The sequence below is a fragment of the Podarcis erhardii genome (assembly GCF_964252035.2).
Source record: "Podarcis erhardii genome assembly, chromosome: 2".
NCBI classification, from domain to species: Eukaryota; Metazoa; Chordata; class Lepidosauria; order Squamata; family Lacertidae; genus Podarcis; species Podarcis erhardii.
Genome location: NC_138498.1, coordinates 126,439,946 through 126,460,536, shown reverse-complemented (window position 1 = coordinate 126,460,536; position 20,591 = coordinate 126,439,946). Strand labels below are relative to the sequence as shown.

At 47.2% G+C, this 20,591-nt stretch overlaps 1 long non-coding RNA gene across 1 annotated transcript; it reads right to left on the bottom strand.

Moving 5' to 3' along the window:
• Positions 1–11,515: 11,515 nt before the first annotated feature.
• LOC309334749 lies at positions 11,516–16,624 on the bottom strand. Its single transcript, XR_014153242.1, has 2 exons — positions 15,462–16,624; positions 11,516–11,597 (listed from the first exon to the last, which is right to left on the bottom strand). It is a non-coding gene; the product is annotated as an uncharacterized lncRNA (long non-coding RNA).
• Positions 16,625–20,591: the final 3,967 nt, after the last annotated feature.

Sequence of the window (20,591 nt, the reverse complement as noted above, 5' to 3'; positions counted from 1 at the left end):
TGGATAAAATTAGACAATACGGAGTTGCTAGATTTAGAAGGATTTGACAATAGATTTGGGTGGCACACATATTTTAGGCTTTGAGAACCACATTTTCTGAAGATCGCTGAAAGAAGTTTGGGATAGGTATAAAAACCTACTCGAGCCAAAAACCCCACACTGGTTGTCTCCATTAGAGGTTATGAGTGTTAAAAAAACTAATATGAGGAAAAATTGGATTACATATGGAGAGCTAATTGTTAAGGAAGGGGGGAGGTGGAAAATGAAACCTTATGAAGAGGTAAAAGAGCATGTATATGATTGGTTGCATTATTTACAAACAAATGAAATGTTTAAGAAGGACTTCAAAGAATATGGATATGCAGAGAAAGAGTCAAAATTTCAAACAGAAATAATAAACAACGAATTTAAGATATTATCAAAAATGTATAAAGTTTTGCTGGAATGGCATACAAAAGATGAGGAAGTTAAATCGGTTATGATAAAATGGGCCAGGGATTTTGGATATAATATACAAATGGATGATTGGATTAAATTATGGAATGAAAATATGAAATTTACTGCATGTACAGCGTTAAAAGAGAATATTATGAAAATGATGTATAGATGGTACATTACACCGGTAAAACTTGCAAAAATGTATAAAACATGTAAGAAATGTTGGAAATGTAAAGAAAAGGATGGTACTTTCTATCATATGTGGTGGGAATGTAAAAAAGTGAAGAGCTTCTGGGAATTGATTTATAATGAACTGAAGAAAAAGTTGAAATATACATTTGTTAAGAAACCAGAGGCTTTTCTTTTAGGAATTATAGGAAATGAAATAAATAGAAAGGATTGTAAACTTTTTCAATATGCAGTAACAGCGACGAGAATACTACTGGCCCAGAATTGGAAACAAGAACAAGTACCAACATTAGAGGAGTGGAGAATAAAGCCGATGGACTATGCAGAACTGGATAAATTGACAGGAAAGATTAGATATGTTACGGCTAAAATCTGGGTGCGAGGCTGCTCTGCCACCCAGCTCATCGGACTAAGTCCGTGGGTCCCTGCGGAGGAAAATGAGCTCAGCCGGAGACAGGAGCAAACTGCAGAAGATCCAAGTTTATTGCGCAACAGGTTCAAGGCGAGATTGAACAGTGAGAAAGGGGTGACATGAGTTTTTGAAACTCCCTCCATGTCCCAGAATACAGTGCAAAACACGTCATGAATACATTAAAGAGAGGTTTGGTTACAGATTACATCATGAATATATTAAAGGGAGGTTGGGTTACACAGATTAACATATGGAGGAGGGAGGGGGGAATATGCAGAGCTACACCGGATTAACATAAGGAGGAGGGAGGGGGGAATATGCAGAGCTGGAGATATGCACAGATAAACACTTCCTGAGGATGAGAAAACAATGGTCTCAAATATGCATAGTCTGCCACCTGACATTGTCTGGAGGAAAGGCTGATCAGAACAATTTGAAAGGATTAGGGTCTTGACACCTTGCTTGAGGGATTATGCTGGACAGGGGAGGTGTGATGGAGTCCTAGAGTAATTGAGCAAACTGGCACGCTGATTTTCTATGAATTTTATAGATTTTAGTCCCTTTTGACATTGACAATTGGAATAAATGGATATATTGTAGCGAAGAAGAAGGTAAAGAAGACATGCCCCCCCCCTTTCCGTATCAGATATCTACGAGACCAAAAGTTTATCGAGGACTGGAGAAAGTTGGTGGACTATTGGGAAGGTATAAGTGACAGAGAAATAACGTTAGTGGCATTTAAAGAAGCTCTGTAAAAGTCAAATAAATGTTGCAAAAAAGAAAAATAGGTTTTAAACGGTTTTCCGAAAGGCAATAGTGAATTTAAGAAATGTGTACTCAAAAATTAAATTTGGATGATTGTCAGAGAGGCTGAAGGAAGTCCAAAAGTGAAAAATTTGTTAAAGTTGAAATGTGATGTGGTATGTATTTTTTTGTGGAAATTAACAAAAAACTATATATATATATATATATATAAAAGGAAAGTGTTCTTAACATAATGGGGCCTCCTGCTGCCGCCGCGCCGCAGGACCACAATTTCTGTTCTCATCTTGGGTGAGCGGATCTGTAACCTGAAGCGTATGTAACCTGAGGTATCACTGTACTAATAATAATAATGCAGGCTCTTGAGGGGGGAACACGGGAACCCACCCTTTTCCATAACAATCTTCCCCATCCCTTAAATCCCACAGATTTGAGAGATCTGATATAGTGGGAATAATGGAAACCAGGTGAGAAGGAGTTGGGCCCAGGTGTCGGGGGGGGGGGAGCCCTTTAGATGCTTCTGCACAGAAACACAGGCATGTGGGGGAGACTGGAGTTGCCCAGAGAGAAGCCTCAAAGGGGGGGGGGTGATAAAGGGGGCTTCCTCCCTTTCCTCTTTCCCCCCATGGTTGGACTCGCTCTAACAGCCCCCCAGCGCCCCCTGCAGATCCTGATCTGGGACCTGAGGCAGGGCAAGGACTGAGCTTCAGGGGAGGAGAGGGTGGCTGGATCGGGGCCCCTGCTCAGGGATCTCTCCCTGGTCTAGTCCTGGCAGATTCCTGGGCAGGAGGGAGAAGTCAAGGCAGGCGGCCCCCCAGGCCCTCTCTCTTTCTCCAAGATGGCTTTGATTCCTCCCCAGGGATGCTCCCTTCCTCCCTCCGCCCCCTTTCCCCAGAGGCCCCCCTGGCCGGCTCAGCCTTCCTGCCAAATCTCTCCCCATCCCAGGAGGGAGAGGGGGGGGTCCTCCATCCAGGCCTCTCTCGCCCCCATTAACCCTTCTCCCCCCAAAGGGGACCCACCTAGCCTAGGATCGCGGCGCCCCAGGGATTCCTGCCAGGGGGTTCAGGTCCCAGCCCTGGGGGGGGGGCTCCCATTTCTATTGCCCCAAAGGCGCCCAAGGTGGGGGGCAGGGGAGCTGAGCATCTCTTGACAGCTGAGCATCTGCAAAGGAGCTCTTGCAATGCAAACCCTGTCGGTGCCCCCTCTGCAAGAAGCCCCCCCCCGCCGCATTTCCCATAGTAAAAGGCAGGAAGGCTGATCTCGGGGGGGGGGGCGTGCAATGCAATCCCTGCGAAAGGAGGGGCCCCGATCTCCAGCCGGATTGCATGCATCGGGGCCTCTGTTGTTGGGGGGGGGTCTCTGCCCCCTTCCCCTCCCCGCCCTTCGCCCCCCTCCCCGCCCTACAGCTTTGCCTCTTTGTCCTCTCTGTCCCTCCGCTTCCATCGCTCGCTCTGCTATTCCGATTTCCTTTCTCGGGGGTCTCCAAGGAGGCGCCCCCTCGGGGGGAGGGGCTCCTTTCTCCTAAACCAGCCCCTCCCCCGCTCGCCGGATCCCCAGAAGGGAGGGGGAGGGGGAGGGATCCCCCACTTTCCTTTCTCCCCCCGCCCCAAATCCTGCCCCCCCCTTCCCAGCTGCCCTGTTTGCAGATTCAGGGGGAGGAAAAGCACCTCCTTCTCCCCCCCCCATATATAAATATATTTCGCCCCTCTTTTCCCTCCTCCTCCTCCGCAGAGCTACTCCTCTTCCGGGAAGGTGGATCAGGCCCCTCCCCTCCCCCCTTGGCCCCCTCCCCCCTGCCTCTCTAGGAAGCGGAGCTCACTGACGGGGGGGGGGAGGAATGAGTGGCCCCTCCCTCCCCGGAGACACAAATTCTCCTCCTCCCAAACCAGCTCCGTTTTCCTGATTCTCTCCTGATAAAGTCCCGGGTTCGATTCCCGGAGGCGGCAGGGAAGGAGACCCCCCCCCCACCTGGGAAAAAGCCCTCCGGGGCAGGGAAGGAGACCCCCCCACCTGGGAAAAAGCCCTCCGGGGCAGGAAGGGGACATGCCCCCTTTTAATCCCTTGCCGGGAGAGGGGGGTCCGGTCAGTCTCACAAAGAAGACCGGAGTTGCTACGCCCTTTTGGGACTTAGAGAGTAACTTAAAAGTAAAGGGACCCCTGACCGTTAGGTCCAGTCATGGCCGACTCTGGGGTTGCAACGCTCATCTCTCTTTACTAGCCTAGGGAGCTGGCGTTTGTCCGCAGACAGTTTTTCCGGGTCATGTGGCCAGCATGACTAAGCCGCTTCTGGCGAACCAGAGCAGCGCACAGAAACGCCATTTACCTTCCGCTGGAGTGGTACCTATTTATCTATTTGCACTTTGACGTGTGGTGCATATCTCCGCCTTCAGACGGAGGGAGCCAGGCAGCTTTCTGGGTCGTGGGCCCAACTTTTCATGAGCGGATATTAAATCCCAAAAGAACTACAGCTGCTTGTTACAAAGGGAGACAGCCAATTCCGGTAGGTTTAACCTGTTGATGACGGTTAATGACTGCAATTGGTCTTACAGGAAAAAGCAAGGGGTGAAATGGCTAAAACAGCTTTATCATGTATAATGAGATAAGAATCCAATGTCTCTGTTCAGACCAGGTCTCTCCGTGGTTTTAAGTTTGGTAATAAGTTGCAATTCAGCAACTTTTCTTTCCAGTCTATTTCTGAAATTCCTTTGTAAAAAGACAGCTACTTTGAGATCTTGTATAGAATGTCCTGGGAGACTGAAATGTTCTCCTACTGGTTTCTCTGTCTTGTGATTCCTGGTGTCAGATTTATGTCCCTTTCTGAAATACACTGAGACTATCTTATAACATTATAACACACAAGTTCTAACTAAATCCTAATGTTTACAATACCTAAACATTGAGCCACAGACCTATAATCATCATCATCATCATCATCATCTCAGTGTCTGGGCTAAATGATGGGGGCAGAGGCATAGAAAGGTCAGGTGGTACCCAGTGCAGAAAATTTCTTGTAAACCCCCCCCCACACACATATTGATTTATTTTTATCCCCCTCCCCCACAAAAATGGTTTTACGTTATTTCATATATTCTTACAAAGGAATGTGGATTATGGGTCTCAGGTAACAAGCACGCGACTATGGACAGATACTTGTGTTATTTTATTTTATTTATATTTATTCTTTATTTATTTAATAACATTTATTTTTACAAACCTGCCAAGTTGATTTAAAAAACAACAAAAACAGCAGAGCAGTAAAATCAAGAAGAATTAACAATCCTACTTTCAAACATTCAAAAGCTAAAATATTAAGATTAAAATTACTTCAGCTTCCTAAGCACCTAGGTATACTTGCCTAAAGAAGAATGCTTTTAGCAGGTGCCCGAAAAGAGTCTAGCAAAGGCACGTTTCTTTGTTGCAAGAGGCGGGGAGTTCCAAAGGGCAGGTGCTGCCACAGTAAACAATGCAGTACAGATATTATGTGGGACCTGGAGCTGTGCTTGAAACTACTGAAGGGGAGGTTTTATTTACGGTGATTTCACCATGCTCTGTATTATATGAAAAGGAAAACCTTTATTTAAAAAACAGGACTGCATAGCAGCAATCTAGTCACATCATGATCAATGGGACTTATTCCCAAGCCGATGGTGCGTAAGATGGGCTGCAATCCTATGCAGCCCTTGCATCCAACTTGTACCTAAAACTCCGCCCAAGCCTGCACCAGAGAATTGTAGAGCTGGAAGGGACCCTTGAGGGTCATCTAGCCCACCCCCTGGGGCAATGCAGGAATCTCAACTAGACCATCCCTGACCGATGGCCATCCATCTTCTGTTTCCCCCCACAGCCAGGACACCCAACAACGGAGACTGGAGGTGGGGGGAAAGGTAAATTTTGACAACGGGGCAGATTTGTCAGGCGTGCGCAGGAACAGCTTGAAGACTTTACACAGAGAGGAACCCCACAGGGGTTTCCCCACATGTAAAGTAACAGGCAGGGAGCCAGCTCAGATAGAGAAAAAGACATTGCGGGTGGACAGGACACAAGAGTACCAAAGTCCGCCCATTTTAGCCTTTTAGCCTTTCTGGTGGGACACCCAACCCAGCTGGCCAATCAGCTGCGGGCAGGGGCGGGGTGAATCTACTTGGCCTAGCCTCCTTTCCTTCATATAGGCGAACCTTCCGGAACCCGGAAAGCCCAGCAGAGGATAGGGCAGTAGGGTGGTTCATGAAAAAACTTTTTTTAAAAAAAAATGCCTGCTCCAAAGGTCTTAACTTATTACACTAGGGATTATATGGCTATATATGTGTTATGGGGAAAATTGGGGTTTGGTTTTGACAGCTCCCCAACTCCTTCCAGGTGAAAAGAACAATTCTTGGGGTGCGCTACCTTAAAGCGCTTTCCAACTTTGCTGGAGTCTAGCCCTGCGGAGGCTGAATTAATCAGAAAACGCGAGATGGCAGGCAAGCAATGAGGAAGCAAATCAGTGGCCAGAAGGCCTGATCATTTATTTGTTGCAACAAAGGTCTCAATCTCTAAGGAGAGCAAAAAAGAAAATGTCCAGAAGATGACATGAGTTTTTAATAGTTCCCACAACACATGTCTCAGTGGGTCATTAAAACATCACAGGTATGTCCCGGAAGAGGAGTGGTGTTGGGCAGAAATCTGTGATCCAGACATGCCCATGTCAATCACACCTTGTTTCAACATCCATCTAACACAAGGAAAAGAAAATATCCCCCCATCATCACGGAGGTCCACTTCCCTCACATTTACAGGGTACCAGGCAGAGGGCCTTCTTGGTAGTGGCACCCTCCCTGTGGAACACACGCCCCCATCAGATGTCAAAGAGATGTCTTTTGGAAGACCTCTGAAGGCAGCCCTGTTCAGGAGCAGGGCGGAGATCTCTCAGAAGTGGAGGCTTTGCGCTGAGAGATCCCTGCCTCCACTCCTCCTTGCACACAAGTAGGAGCGGGAGAGGGCAGCCCCGCTGAGGAGTGGCTGGCTGCCTTCAAGTGGTGCAGGGGCTCTCAGATGCAGCTTCCGGGCTGCCTCCACCTTCCCCAACCCCAGCAACTATTCCGCCTGGCTGCCTTCACGGGGTTGCAGGGGATCTGAGGCGGAGGGGGGGGGCTCCTTTAAAATTCTCCCTTGAGGGGAGTGCGGCCTCAAACCCCTCAACGGAAAGGGTGACGGAGCCTGTCCCTCCCCAGCTCAGCAGCCCCCATCCAGCTCCTCTTCCCGAGCAAGCAGCAACGCTGCCTAGCGGAGCAGCCCGATCCCATTCCTACTTGCCGCCCGGCCCGCCTTCCCTCACAAGGAAAACAGAAGTATGGCACTCAAAACGGAAGTTATACTCAGAACAGAACATGTTCGGCTTCCGGAAAATAGCTACAAATTGGAACACTCGTTTCTGGGTTTGAAGAGTTCAGGTTCCAAGTAGTTTGGGAACTAAGGTGTTTGAAAACTGAGGTACCACTGTATTTATTTTTCCCAATTACAACTGTATTTATCCCCTCCCCCAGCGGTGAAAATGAGAGTACTGTAGGGATCAGATGGGATTACCATGAGGAATTATAAAATATACATCAAGCCATCGTGTCCACGATGAAGACATTGTGTTGACTGGGTTTGATATATTGACGATAATTTCTGATTAAATCCCATAAGATTCTACATTCGTGCCCTTTTCATGCCCTTTTCCCTCTGCTGCCCATTTCTCTCTTGCCTGAAAAGTCATGTACACAGCCCAGTTGCTTCTTGCTTCGCCAGGCAGGCCTCCTGGGCCATAAAGAGAGTGGGCAAGCTTCTTTGAAGTAGGTGTCTATATGGTAATCTTAGGATGTTAATCTTAGGGCCAGGAATCTCACATGAAGGGGATGATGATCCGCTGTCCTCCTGGCCACCCTCCTTTTTATGACCTGCGGGATTGCCAGATGCTCTTCTTTGTAGTTCTGTTCTTTGTTTACCCCAGAAATATTTGTGCTTAATTAGTTTTAGTAGTTTAACTTTCTCCCCACGTGGGTTTCTTGAAATGCTCAGAAGAAATCTGATTAGTTCTTATGAACACTCTGTAAAAAGTTCTTTTGTGAATAAAATGGCCTGGGCCGGGGGCTGTGGGAATCGGACAAGCACAGAGAGACACGATTATACGCACCCTCCCCAGAGTCTTGCTGGTCCAAGTCTCTGTGTGTATTCTTTTTAATCAGAGTTCAATCCTTCCTTTACTTTGCGAACGGAACAAGTACCCCCTAAGCATTTTTTTTAAAGAAAAAAAGCACTGAGTTATACTATAACATTACAGATCAATGGAAAGACAATTTAATGAAGAATGTAAGGCAATAACTTTTATGAAGGATTATTTATTACAACAGTAGCCATAAAGAAGAAATGTGAAACAAACAGAAAAAAATTAAATATACAGGTAGAATTGCCGCGTTATAGTAATAATAATAATTTAGTATTTATACCCTGCCCATCTGGCTGGGCCACTCTGGGCGGCTTCCAACAAAGTATTACATTACAATAATGCATAAAACATTAAAAGCTTCCCTAAACAGGGCTGCCTTCAGATGTCTTCTAAAAGTCTGGTGGTAGTTGTTCTCTTTGACATCTGGTGTGAGGGTGTTCCACAGGGTGGGAGCCACCACCAAGAAGGCCCTCTGCCTGTTTCCCTGTAACTTGGCTTCTCGCAGTGAGGGAACCGTCAGAATACCCTCGGCGCTGGACCTCGGTGTCCGGGCAGAACGATGGGGGTGGAGACGCTCCTTCAGGTATACTGGACCGAGGCCATTTAGGGCTTTCCAGGTCAGCACCAACGCTTTGAATTGTGCTCGGAAACGTACTGGGAGCCAATTTAGGCCTTTCAAGACCTATGTTCTGTGGCCTTGGCGGCCGCTCCCAGTCACCAGTCCAGCTGCCTCATTCTGCATTAGTTGTAGTTTCCAGGTCACCTTCAAAGGTAGCCCCACATAGAGCGCATTGAAATAGTTGGCACTTTGTGATAAATAAGTGGGTTTTGCATTGCAGTTTGGGTACTCGGTCTGGAAAAGGTTTGCCATCACTGCCCTTGGATCATGTCCAGTCGCAAAGGTGGACGGAGGTTTTCCACCCTCAGGCCAAGAGGTGGCTCCTGCCTTGGGGCAGCTGGTGGATTTGGAGGAAGCTGACCCTTAGCACTCTGGGTTGGGGACCTGCCTGAACCGCCTTCCCCATTATACTCATCCTTACGGTTTCATTTTGGGGATAGCATTCTACACACACTTGCATCACCATGGTTCCCGCCCCCCAGCACACCCTTCCCTCCTCATGCAAGACCACCAGTCTCAGCTCCACTTTGAGCAACTCTCCATTCCCAGATACAAGCATTTCCAACTCCCTCCACCAAACACCAACACCAGCTCACTCTCAGTCCACCCTCATTCAGCAGCAACACTACAGATTCACATTAAATATTATATTATGCTTACTATTGTGAAATGTGACCGTCGTTACTTTAAATAAATGTCTAGACCACGTTACATGCAAACAACAGAAGCTCACATAAGCTGCATGCAATTAAGACTGATTTCTTGTTATTGATGTCAAAGAAAGTGTTGACTCGGAGAGAAAAAGGTTCCACAGTCTAAAAAGTGTTGCATAATAACCAAATCAGGATCCACACTCCTTCTATTCAAACCCTTTCTCTTCTTTGACTTAATTGATGGCCTGTAGGTGTTTCCACTCTTACAGCTCTTACCCCTCGGAGTCTTTTGATGGTTTGTAAGACTTCCACTACAACTGAACCTCTGTCCATTTCCCTAGGACTTATATGGTTTCTCACCTGTATGAGTTTGTTGATGTTTTGTAAGAACTCCACTTGTACTGAAGCTCTTTCCACACTCCATGCATTGAAATGGTTTCTCCCCTGTGTGAGTCCGTTGATGAATTCTAAGGTGTCCACTCCCACTGAAGCTCTTTCCACACTCCATACATTTAAAAGGTTTCTCCCCAGTGTGACTCCGTTGATGAAGTCTAAGGTGTCCAATCCCACTGAAGCTCTTTCCACACTCCATACATTTAAAAGGTTTTTCCCCTGTGTGACTCCGTTGATGAATTCTAAGGTGTCCACTCTGACTGAAGCTCTTTCCACACTCCATGCATTTATATGATTTCTCCCCTGTGTGAGTCCGTTGATGAATTCTAAGGTGTCCACTTCTATTGAAGCTCTTTCCACACTCCATGCATTGAAATGGTTTCTCCCCTGTGTGAGTCCGTTGATGAATTCTAAGTTTTCTACTCTCAGTGAAGCTCTTTCCACAGTCCATGCATTTAAATGATTTCTCCCCTGTGTGACTCCGTTGATGAATTCTAAGGTTTCCACTCTGACTGAAGCTCTTTCCACACTCCATGCATTTAAATGGTTTCTCCCCCGTGTGACTCCGTTGATGAATTCTAAGGTGTCCACTCCCACTGAAGCTCTTTCCACACTCCATACATTTAAAAGGTTTCTCCCCAGTGTGACTCCGTTGATGAAGTCTAAGGTGTCCAATCCCACTGAAGCTCTTTCCACACTCCATACATTTAAAAGGTTTTTCCCCTGTGTGACTCCGTTGATGAATTCTAAGGTGTCCACTCTGACTGAAGCTCTTTCCACACTCCATGCATTTATATGATTTCTCCCCTGTGTGAGTCCGTTGATGAATTCTAAGGTGTCCACTTCTATTGAAGCTCTTTCCACACTCCATGCATTGAAATGGTTTCTCCCCTGTGTGAGTCCGTTGATGAATTCTAAGTTTTCTACTCTCAGTGAAGCTCTTTCCACAGTCCATGCATTTAAATGATTTCTCCCCTGTGTGACTCCGTTGATGAATTCTAAGGTTTCCACTCTGACTGAAGCTCTTTCCACACTCCATGCATTTAAATGATTTCTCCCCTGTGTGACTCCGTTGATGAATTCTAAGGTGTCCACTCTGACTGAAGCTCTTTCCACACTCCATGCATTTAAATGGTTTCTCCCCAGTGTGACTCCGTTTATGAATTCTAAGGTCTCCACTCTGACTGAAGCTCTTTCCACACTCCATGCATTTAAATGGTTTCTCCCCTGTGTGACTCCGTTGATGAATTCTAAGGTGTCCACTCTGACTGAAGCTCTTTCCACACTCCATGCATTTAAATGGTTTCTCCCCCGTGTGAGTCCGTTGATGAATTCTAAGGTCTCCACTCTGACTGAAGCTCTTTCCACACTCCATACATTCAAATGGTTTCTCCCCTGTGTGAGTCCGTTGATGTATTCTAAGGTGTCCACTCCCACTGAAGCTCGTTCCACACTCCATGCATTCAAATGGTTTCTCCCCAGTGTGACTCCGTTGATGAATTTTAAGGTGTCCATTCCCACTGAAGCTCTTTCCACACTCCATACATTTGAAAGGTTTCTCCCCAGTGTGAGTCCGGAGATGAATTCTAAGGTGTCCACTCTGACTGAAGCTCCTTCCACACTCCATGCATTTAAATGGTTTCTCCCCAGTGTGAGTCCGTAGATGAATTCTAAGTTTTCCACTCTCAGTGAAGCTCTTTCCACACTCCATGCATTTAAATGGTTTCTCCCCAGTGTGAGTCCGTTGATGTTTTCTAAGTTTTCCACTGTCAGTGATGCTCTTTCCACACTCCATACTTTCAAATTGTTTATGTTCTCTCTTTTCACACTCCATGTATTTAAATGGTTTCTTCGTTAGTTCCATTGGACATGGCCCACCAGAATTCTGACTGCCTTCTCCATTGTCTTCTTTCGATGGGGTGGGGAGAAAATCCTATTTGTTTTCTAGGAAGAGAACAAAGTACTATTACAATTAGCACCTGCTCTTATTTCAACGTCTTTTACAATCTCTCCTGTCCTCCATATGTTCCAAATTTTTAGGAAAGGCAAATGAAATAATGTAAAATAATGGTCATGCATCATCAGCCTTTTATAACCCTTAATTAAGCATTAATGAAGCAGTATTATCTTAGAATACAGTTGAACTGTTGGCTTTACGTTAAAAAAAAAGTGGTTTCTCACAGGAAAGGGAGCTGCTCTATGTTCCATGAACCTGGCCAATATTAATCAGGATCCTAAATTCATCATGAAGTTCTTCATCCGCTGCACTATAATCCTCCACCCCTTGGGCCGCATTTTGTCCCCTTCGACCTCTAGATCTTCATTCATCACCTGCACATTCCCTTTGGCCTCAGGAGGTCCATACTGACCATTTTGGGAGACCCATATATAAGTCTAGTGGCAAGGCTTGGTTCTTGTGGTCAGTTGAAGGAGTGCTCAGTTGGAGAATGTTCTAGGGGTTGGACCTCCATCTCTCAGCCTTGCATTATTGAATGGAGAGAGCTGGAGATGCAGAAGGAAAGCAGCTGGAGCCTGACTGCTGGAAAGGCCAGATTGAGACACTCACCCCAATTATGATTTATAATAATTATATGCCGCCAGGTCTCGCACCCGCCTCCTGACACTGGCTTATCTTAGCGGAGATTCCCTGTCCAGGCCTCTCTCACTGTTCTTCCTCCTTTGCCGTGGGTGGCCAAGGGCTTCTGGATATTCTAGCTCTGCTCCAACTGGGAATTATTTATTAAATTTGTATACCTCTCTTCAACTGAAGATCACAAGATAAAAATATGTGTGACACTGAAAAAGGTGAGTATTAAAGGTGAATAACACTGATTGTTGGAAAGAAAAGAAAGAAGATGAAATCCGTGGTATGTCCTCCTGAAAGTAATATAATAATTAATAATAATAATAATAATAATAATAATAATAATAATAGCAGTAACAACAATAAAGTGTAAAGAAGAAACCAATCTTCAAATCAGTTTCATATTCCCTGGCTGTATTTCTCAGCCATGATTGTGACTCAGAATCTTAGCCACACTTTTTTCTAGATTATCAACTGGATCTCTTTGTAATAGGAGCCAGGTCTTCCGGGGTGGCGCCTTCAGCAATGGCTGCCTCCCTCTGAACTGGAGGGACTAGCTCCGCGCAAAACGGGTCGTATCCGCTACGGCGAAGCCGGGACCTTTTAAAAAATCACAGGTGGACGAAGCCTGTGACCATGGGACTCGGCGGGCACATTTAGCGCCACCCCCAACCCGCAAAGGAACCCATTAACGGGCTCCGAAGCGAAGAGGGGGAGGTGGCGCGGTGCTGTGAGTCTACTGCTTTTTCCGTGGAGTGAAGCCGCATTGTCGTTGCCGGAGAGCGCTGCCTTTTTCCTGGACAATTTGGCATCTAAAGAATCACCCCTGAGTACTTAAAATTCGAACAACTGGATCTTAAATAAGGACTGGCCAGTAGAGAAGAATTGGACTCAAAATTTATTTCAATTCGGTACTGAAACGGGAAGGTCTATACAGGAAGTCAGCTTTCTGTTTCTTTGTAGTCAGAACAGAGCAAAGACAACGTAAACTAGAGCTCAGAAAATTACCTTTAAAGGATTGACTTTCATCATTTAAAATTGTGGAACCCCCTTCGGTGGCAGGAAAAGAAGGGGGATTCTTTCTGGGACTGTTTAAACCTGTAGAAGTGAGTTTAAAGTAAAGTAACTTTCCACCGTCCTGATCCTGCAGCGGAGTGTCAGGACTGACGTTTGAAGCTCATTGACCAGAGACAAATGTTTTTGACAGATAGTTAAAAGAAAAGTAACATAGGGATTCCATTGTTTCCTTTCGCATTTTAAAGGAACAAATATTGATTGAATATCTTAAAAAAGAAACTTTGTTGCTATTGTTCTTAATAAAAGAAAGAAGAAACAGACGTTTTCCCCCTAGAGGGAGACTGTGAAATTGTAACCAACTTCAGGAGCTTGCAGCTGTTACAGATTACAATCGTGGGAAAGGACTTGTGACCTTGTAGAACAATGTCTCCAGAAGCGCGTTTGGGCGCTCTCTGCAAAATAAATGCCCTACTGGACCAGTTAGGACAGAAGATTGATATGGTGACTAATGCGGTTAGAAACTTTGAACAGGCAATAGGAAAGTACGCAGAGCCTACCCAGGAACTCAATTTGATTTATATCAAATCCACTCTGATTGCAATCTACCACAATGTCTGAAATAAGGATGTGTATCTGAAGAAGTGTGCATGCACACGAAAGCTCATACCTAGAACTAACTTGATTGGTCTTTAAGGTGCTACTGGAAGGAATTTTTTGTTTTGAAATAAGGATGGAACTATACAGAGGCGAACAGGACAATGTCCTGGCAGCTGCTACTACTTAGGGGTCTGAAACGGATAAATGAAAATATTTTCAATCATCACACACTCAGTTTCATCAGCAGGGAAGCCAAGATGCATCCTAGCAGGACTTTTGGGTTTGCGCTAGGCTATAATTGGTGGTATTCAGGACAATCCAAAGTATGGAGATAAGTCGTAGTGAATACAGATGATCTGGGACAGCCAAGACCCTCAGCAGGGAGGCTGCGTGATGGGGGTGGGGGTCAGGGGTGCTGGAAGGGGAGGGGTCTCTGTCGAGGCTCCTCTCCCTTCCTTTAACCCTTCCATGGACTCCCTCTCTCCGTTTCCCCACCCAAAAGGGACCCAGCCAGGCGCCCCACGACCCCAGGGATTCCTGGGGACAAACTGGTAAAATCAGCAATGGTACACTGGGTCAGAAATATAGGTCATGATTAGAGCTGGGTGACATATTGCCCAAGACTTTCTTGAAGTTTACATCGTGATAATTGTTTCCTAATACTGAGCTGGCAATATATTACGAATCACAATGTGTGCAAGGGCTAGGCAACACCTGCTTTTCAACATTGCGATAACTTACCAGCTAAACGCTGTAATGTTAGTAGCAGCTAAACCTCACAATATCACCTGCTAAATATTGCAGGGCTATTAGCAGATAAAAATCATAATGTTATCATTACCAAAACTCACAATATCACTTGTGGTTTATTACCAGCTAAACCTCCAATATCACCTGCTAAACGTTGCCATGTTATCAGCAGCTAAACATTTAAATCGGCCACAAGGTCTGAAATAGGGGTGGAACTGTACAGAAGAGAGCAGCACAATGTCCTTGCAGTTGCTACTACTTAGGGGTCCAAAATGGATAAATGACAATATTATCAATCATCATCTCAGTGGGACTTTTGGGTTTGGGCTTGGCTAGCAAATGGTGATTTTCAGGACAATCCTGTATGGCAATGCTGATCTGGGACTGCCAGCAGGGAGGCTGGGGAATAAGATGTGATGGAAGGGGAGGGGTCTCTGTCGAGGCTCCTCCCCCTCCCATTAACCCTTCCCTGGACTCCCTCTCTCCCTTTCCCCAGCCAGGCGCCCCACGACCCCAGGGATTCCTGCCAGGGGGAAGCCGGGAGAATGGGGGGCCTCAGCCCCACCCCCAGCCCTGCTTGGGGTCCTCGTTCCCCTTCCCGCCAAGGCGTCCAGGGGGGGGCAGGGCAGCTGAGCATCTCTCGGCCCCCCAGGAAAGAGAAAGGGGAGTCTGGCGGTGCTGCTGCTGCCCAGGAGATCTTGCCAGGTGTAGATCCCTGCAGGTGTTGGGTCCCCCCTTCCCCCCTGGGTCGGGGCCTGGATCGGGGCCCCTGTCGACGGGCCCCAGGGAGGGCGCTTTCCTTACGGGGGGGTCTCCCCTTATCCCCCCTCCCCTATTCCCCCCCTCCTCTCCCTCTTTACCTCTTGGTCCTCCGCCTCCCTGGCTCCGGATTAATCCGCTTTCCTGGTTTGCAATAGAAAGGGCGGCGGCGACGGGGGGGGGGGGGCTCTTCAGCGACGCCCCTCCTCCTTTTCCGGTCTGGAAACTTCCGGCGCGTTTCTCGGCGACACTTCCGGCTCCTTTTGGGATTCACTTGCCCCTAGAGCTACAATCCAGAGAGCAGCCCCTCCCTGTGTTGGGATGGGAAGAGGACGGGACGGCGCTGCCTCTGGGGGCTCCATGGGGACCTGGCCCCCCTCCTTCCTCCTCCCCACAGCAGGGGAGGGAAGAGGATGAATGAGAAGGAGGGAAGGGCTGCCCCTCCCCCTGTGGGTCAGGAGAGTGGGGGAGGGGCTGAGCCGGGGAAGCCAGGGGGATCCCTCCCCCCCCGCCCAGGTTTGCCTCGCAAGGTCCTCTGTGAAGCCCAGAGATGGACCCAGCCCCTGGGGGTGGGAAGAGACATGGGGCTGCCTGAGAGAGAAGGGGCGCTTCCTTTCCTCTCCCCCCTCCTCCCCACAGGCCCTCCTGCGCCCAGAGACCCCCTTGGCCCGGCTGCCCCCTCGCCAGGCAGGGAGAGGGTGGGGTCCCCTTCCGCCGTGAGAGGAATGCAATGGGGTTGTGGGGGGGGGAGAGACCCCTTTCTGCTCCCCTCACAAGAGGGTCCCCGTTGTGTCTCTGAGGGACAAGAGAGGAGGCGCCCCTCCCCCCGCTGCTGCTTTCCCTCAGCGACTCCGAGGGCAACGACTTTTCCCGCCTTTTCCCAACTTCCCGCCCTTCGAAATCTGAGCCTCGCCTCAGTTTCAGGCGCCAAGGAGGCAGATTCCCCGGGCTCCCTGCTTTATTAGTGGATTTCTTCTCATTCGCCCTGATTTCTGCTCATATATCTTGCTTTTGGAGCTTTTCCCTGCTTCTTTAGTAAGAAGGCTGAATAAACCCCCCCTCACCACTGCCTGCATCCCATACAGTATGTAAAAGTCTGATTTCTTCCCATTTGCTGTGTATAATTCTTCCTCCAGGACTGTTCTTCCTTCCTCCCAGTGTCACTTCCAAACTAATGATTCTTCCCTCACTGTCCTTAAATAGCTGCTTGGAGTCTAGTTTGGGGCCTGCATAAAGAACCTCCTCTCTTTTTTCCTTTTAGCTGTAGGTACTGTAGCAGGAACCCCCCCACCCCAATCATCCAGTTTGTACAAACTTCACACACACTCACACACTACATACGCCACACTTCTGTTATAAATTCATAGAAAAAAAATCAACCATACATCGGATTTGCACTGTTCCATTTTTATTTTACTCCATGAAGGAAGGACTACAAAATGGGAAAGGTTTGATACAGGGCAGCCATAATCCCTTCACTATCCCAGCACATCTACAGGAGCCCTGCCCAGTTATGGCTTTGCCAACCCTGATGATCCCAGACAGAAGACCATCAAGATCACAAAGAACTTGCATATGGGAGTGGATTCAGCACGGACTGAAACAAAGGACACTGATCAGATCTTCCCTCTGGGGGCAGGAAACTGCAAACTCCCCTTTGTCTCCTGGAAGTGACTCATGGGGAGGGGGGAAAGGAGGAACCAGCCAGGTGACAGGACACTCAGGTTACCACCACAACTCCTCCCTCAACCCCTCCTTTCTGTAATGTATGCATGATGTTTCTGGGGGTGGGCTTGACCTAGAGGAGGGGAATTTCAAAAGTTTTTATAAGGTCTTGCACACCATTATTCTGGGTCTTTCCTCTCACCTGCAAGTGAGGGGAGCACCCTGTCGCGACAGTCTTTCTTCAATAAAGGCCAAGCCTACAGGCTGCTGATTTACTCCTATTTACTCTGGTTGGTGTCTTTAATTTTTGTCCAAGGGAGCCCTCGGATTTTTCCGGTAACAGTACAAATTCATGGCCAAAAGCCTTATTGATACACAATCTTCCATCCGATGTCTGCTTACTCGGAAGTAAATCCTAATCTGCTCCCATGTGCGGAGCCAGCAGTTCAGGCTGTTCTGCTAGCAGGAGGCCAAAGGACCCGGAGTGGTTTGCAACCAGGGTGGTTTCCAAATGCTGCCCTTTTTGATACGTTTCCATTTATTCTTTTGCGTGGGGACTGGCCAGATTGAAACCCCCCCCCCCATTCAAAAGAAAGACTAGCAAAAGTTTTCAAAGGCGGAATTTCCAAAAGAAGGCACTTTGTCCTGAATTTAAGACAAGTCGGGCGAAAAATCATGGGCTTTTTTGGCGTTTATTTGGGGCCTTGTCTTAAAAAAAGCTCTACAGTTTTGGGGTTCTCCTGGTTTTTACTTTTTGAAATATGGCAACTCTAATTATTCTGGTCTCTGCTTGAACTGAAACTCCTTTTTAGAGCACAGCCGGTAGAGCATGAGACTCTGAATCTATGGGTTAGGAGTTTGAGCCCCACTTTGGGCAAAATACCTTAATTCCAGGGGGTTGGGCTAGATGACCCTTGTGGTCCCTTCCAACTCTGCAATTCTAGGATTCCACCATGTGTAGAGGAAAGATCGCCCTCTTGTGGGCAGTGGAGGAATGATCTAATGTTGGTTGGTGGGAACTGTTCTTGAGTGTTGCCTTGTCACACACATGCAACACCACAACAGTCCTGTGAAAGGAAGAGGGGTGCATTTCTGCAGGCTGATGTCCATCCATCCAGCTGCCCAGGCCCCAGCACCTCCCCCTAACAGTGAAGGGTCCCAGTCTGGAAATCCCCCCTTCCTGCTGGAGATGAGGCAGTGAGGGATTCCAGACAGACAGAGGCGCCCTTGCTCTGGAATTCCCTTGCCAGCAGGGAGACTTCAAAAGCCCCCCCCCATGCCTCCCCCTTCCCTCATTTAGTAGGGAGACTTTTCATCTTGTGGTTGGGTCATTTTAAATCTAGTTTTTCTCTGTTTTAATACTGTTGTTGGTTTCCTTGTTTAAATTATTCTGCTTACTAGTGATATTTCACATAGTGTATGTGAATGCAAAGCAATTGTGGCTCTTGGGTAGAAATCTGTGATCCAGACATGACCTAGTCAATCACACCTTGTTTCAACATCCATCTAACACAAGGAAAAGAAAATCCCCCCATCATTTAGCCCGGACACTGAGGTCCACTTCCGAGGGTCTTCTGGCAGTTCCCTCATAATTACAGGGAACCAGGCAGAAGGCCTTCTTGGTAGTGGCGCCCTCCCTGTGGAACACACGCCCCAATAATAATTTATTAATAATAATTATCATCATCACCATCATCATCATCAGATGTCAAAGAGAGAAAGTAACTTTTGGAAGACCTCTGAAGGCCTTCCAGGGAAGTTCTTAATGTTTGACATTTTACATGTTCCTTTGTTATAGAACCAAGCTGGCACCATCCATTGGTTCTGGCAGGGTTCTAGTTCATGATCAACAAGATTAAACAGATGCACGTTGGGCTGATGAGGAGGAGGTGAGGGACCAGGAGTCAGACCTTGGGGTCATGTTAGGTAACTCTGGGAAATTGTTGACCCTGTGTGCACTGGCTCGGGAAACTGCAAATCTCACGCTGGGGATGTTTAGGGAACCGATTGAAAATACACCTGCCACTCTCCTAATGGTTGTAGTGCAGATCTTGTTGGCATGCAGAGGGTCGCAAGGCCAGCTGGCTAGCCCCAGGTGGGTCATCTCCTTCCAGCCGTCCTGCTGCGAAGACCCATCAGCCTCTGCTCCGATTTAAATCAGCAGCCCAGGCTTCGAAGCCAGGGCACACTGTATCAGCAGAGCGAACTGCGGACACAGAATAGGCGTGAGGCTTGTGGAAGCATACTACAACTACGGATTTATTAATCATAAATCAGGACAAAGAAACATTCCGTCTCTCTCTTTGTATTCTCAGAGAGACAGAGAAAAGCAAAAGTTATACGCACAACGGAAGTTCCCAGCATACTGTGATGGAATGTAAACCGAAATGTGACACATAACAAACCCATATCTGCTCCTTAAGGGAGAATGGAAATTCTCAACAGACCTATGGTGTGAACACATTTGGAGTACTGTGCACAGTTCAGTATCTGGGACCTTTCAGTTTGGAGAGAAGACGAGGAAGGGAATGCCAGGGAATGCCCCTTTTATTTCTCCTGCCACCAAATATATCTATACACATTATATCTGACATAATCTATCTATAAATCAAAAGAATAGATCAGGGCTTCAAGATTACCTTCGGCATATAAGTAGGTGCTTTCAATCTTTCTGTGTCTTCATGGTTCCACTATTGCAATTATAACAATGGGAGTTATGCTGCTGTTCCTATAATATTAATCTAATTCTGCTTCCAAAGCAACACCACCAGTCTCAGCTCCACTTTGAGCAACTCTCCATTCCCAGATACAAACATTTCCAACTCCCTCCACCAAACACCAAAACCAGCTCACTCCTCATTCAGAAGCAACACTACAGATTCACATTAAATATTATATTATGCTTACTATTGTGAAATGTTACCTTCATTATTTAAATACATGTCTAGACAGCATTTGTTATTGTTTAGTCGTGTCCGACTCTTCGTGACCCCCTGGACCAGAGCACGCCAGGCACTCCTGTCTTCCACTGCCTCCCGCAGTTTGGTCAGACTCATGTTTGTAGCTTCGAGAACACTGTCCAACCATCTTGTCCTCTGTCGTCCCCTTCTCCTTGTGCCCTCCATCTTTCCCAACATCAGGGTCTTTTCCAGGGAGTCTTCTCTTCTCATGAGGTGGCCAAAGTCTTGGAGCCTCAGCTTCAGGATCCGTCCTTCCAGTGAGCACTCAGGGCTGATTTCCTTCAGAATGGATACGTTTGATCTTCTTGCAGTCCATGGGACTCTCAAGAGTCTCCTCCAGCACCATAATTCAAAAGCATCAATTCTTCGGCGATCAGCCTTCTTGATGGTCCAGCTCTCACTTCCATACATCACTACTGGGAAAACCATAGCTTTAACTATACAGACCTTTGTTGGCAAGGTGATGTCTCTGCTTTTTAAGACGCTGTCTAGGTTTGCCATCGCCTTTCTCCCAAGGAGCACGCGTCTTTTAATTTCGTGACTGCTGTCACCATCTGCAGTGATCATGGAGCCCAAGAAAGTAAAATCTCTCACTGCCTCCATTTC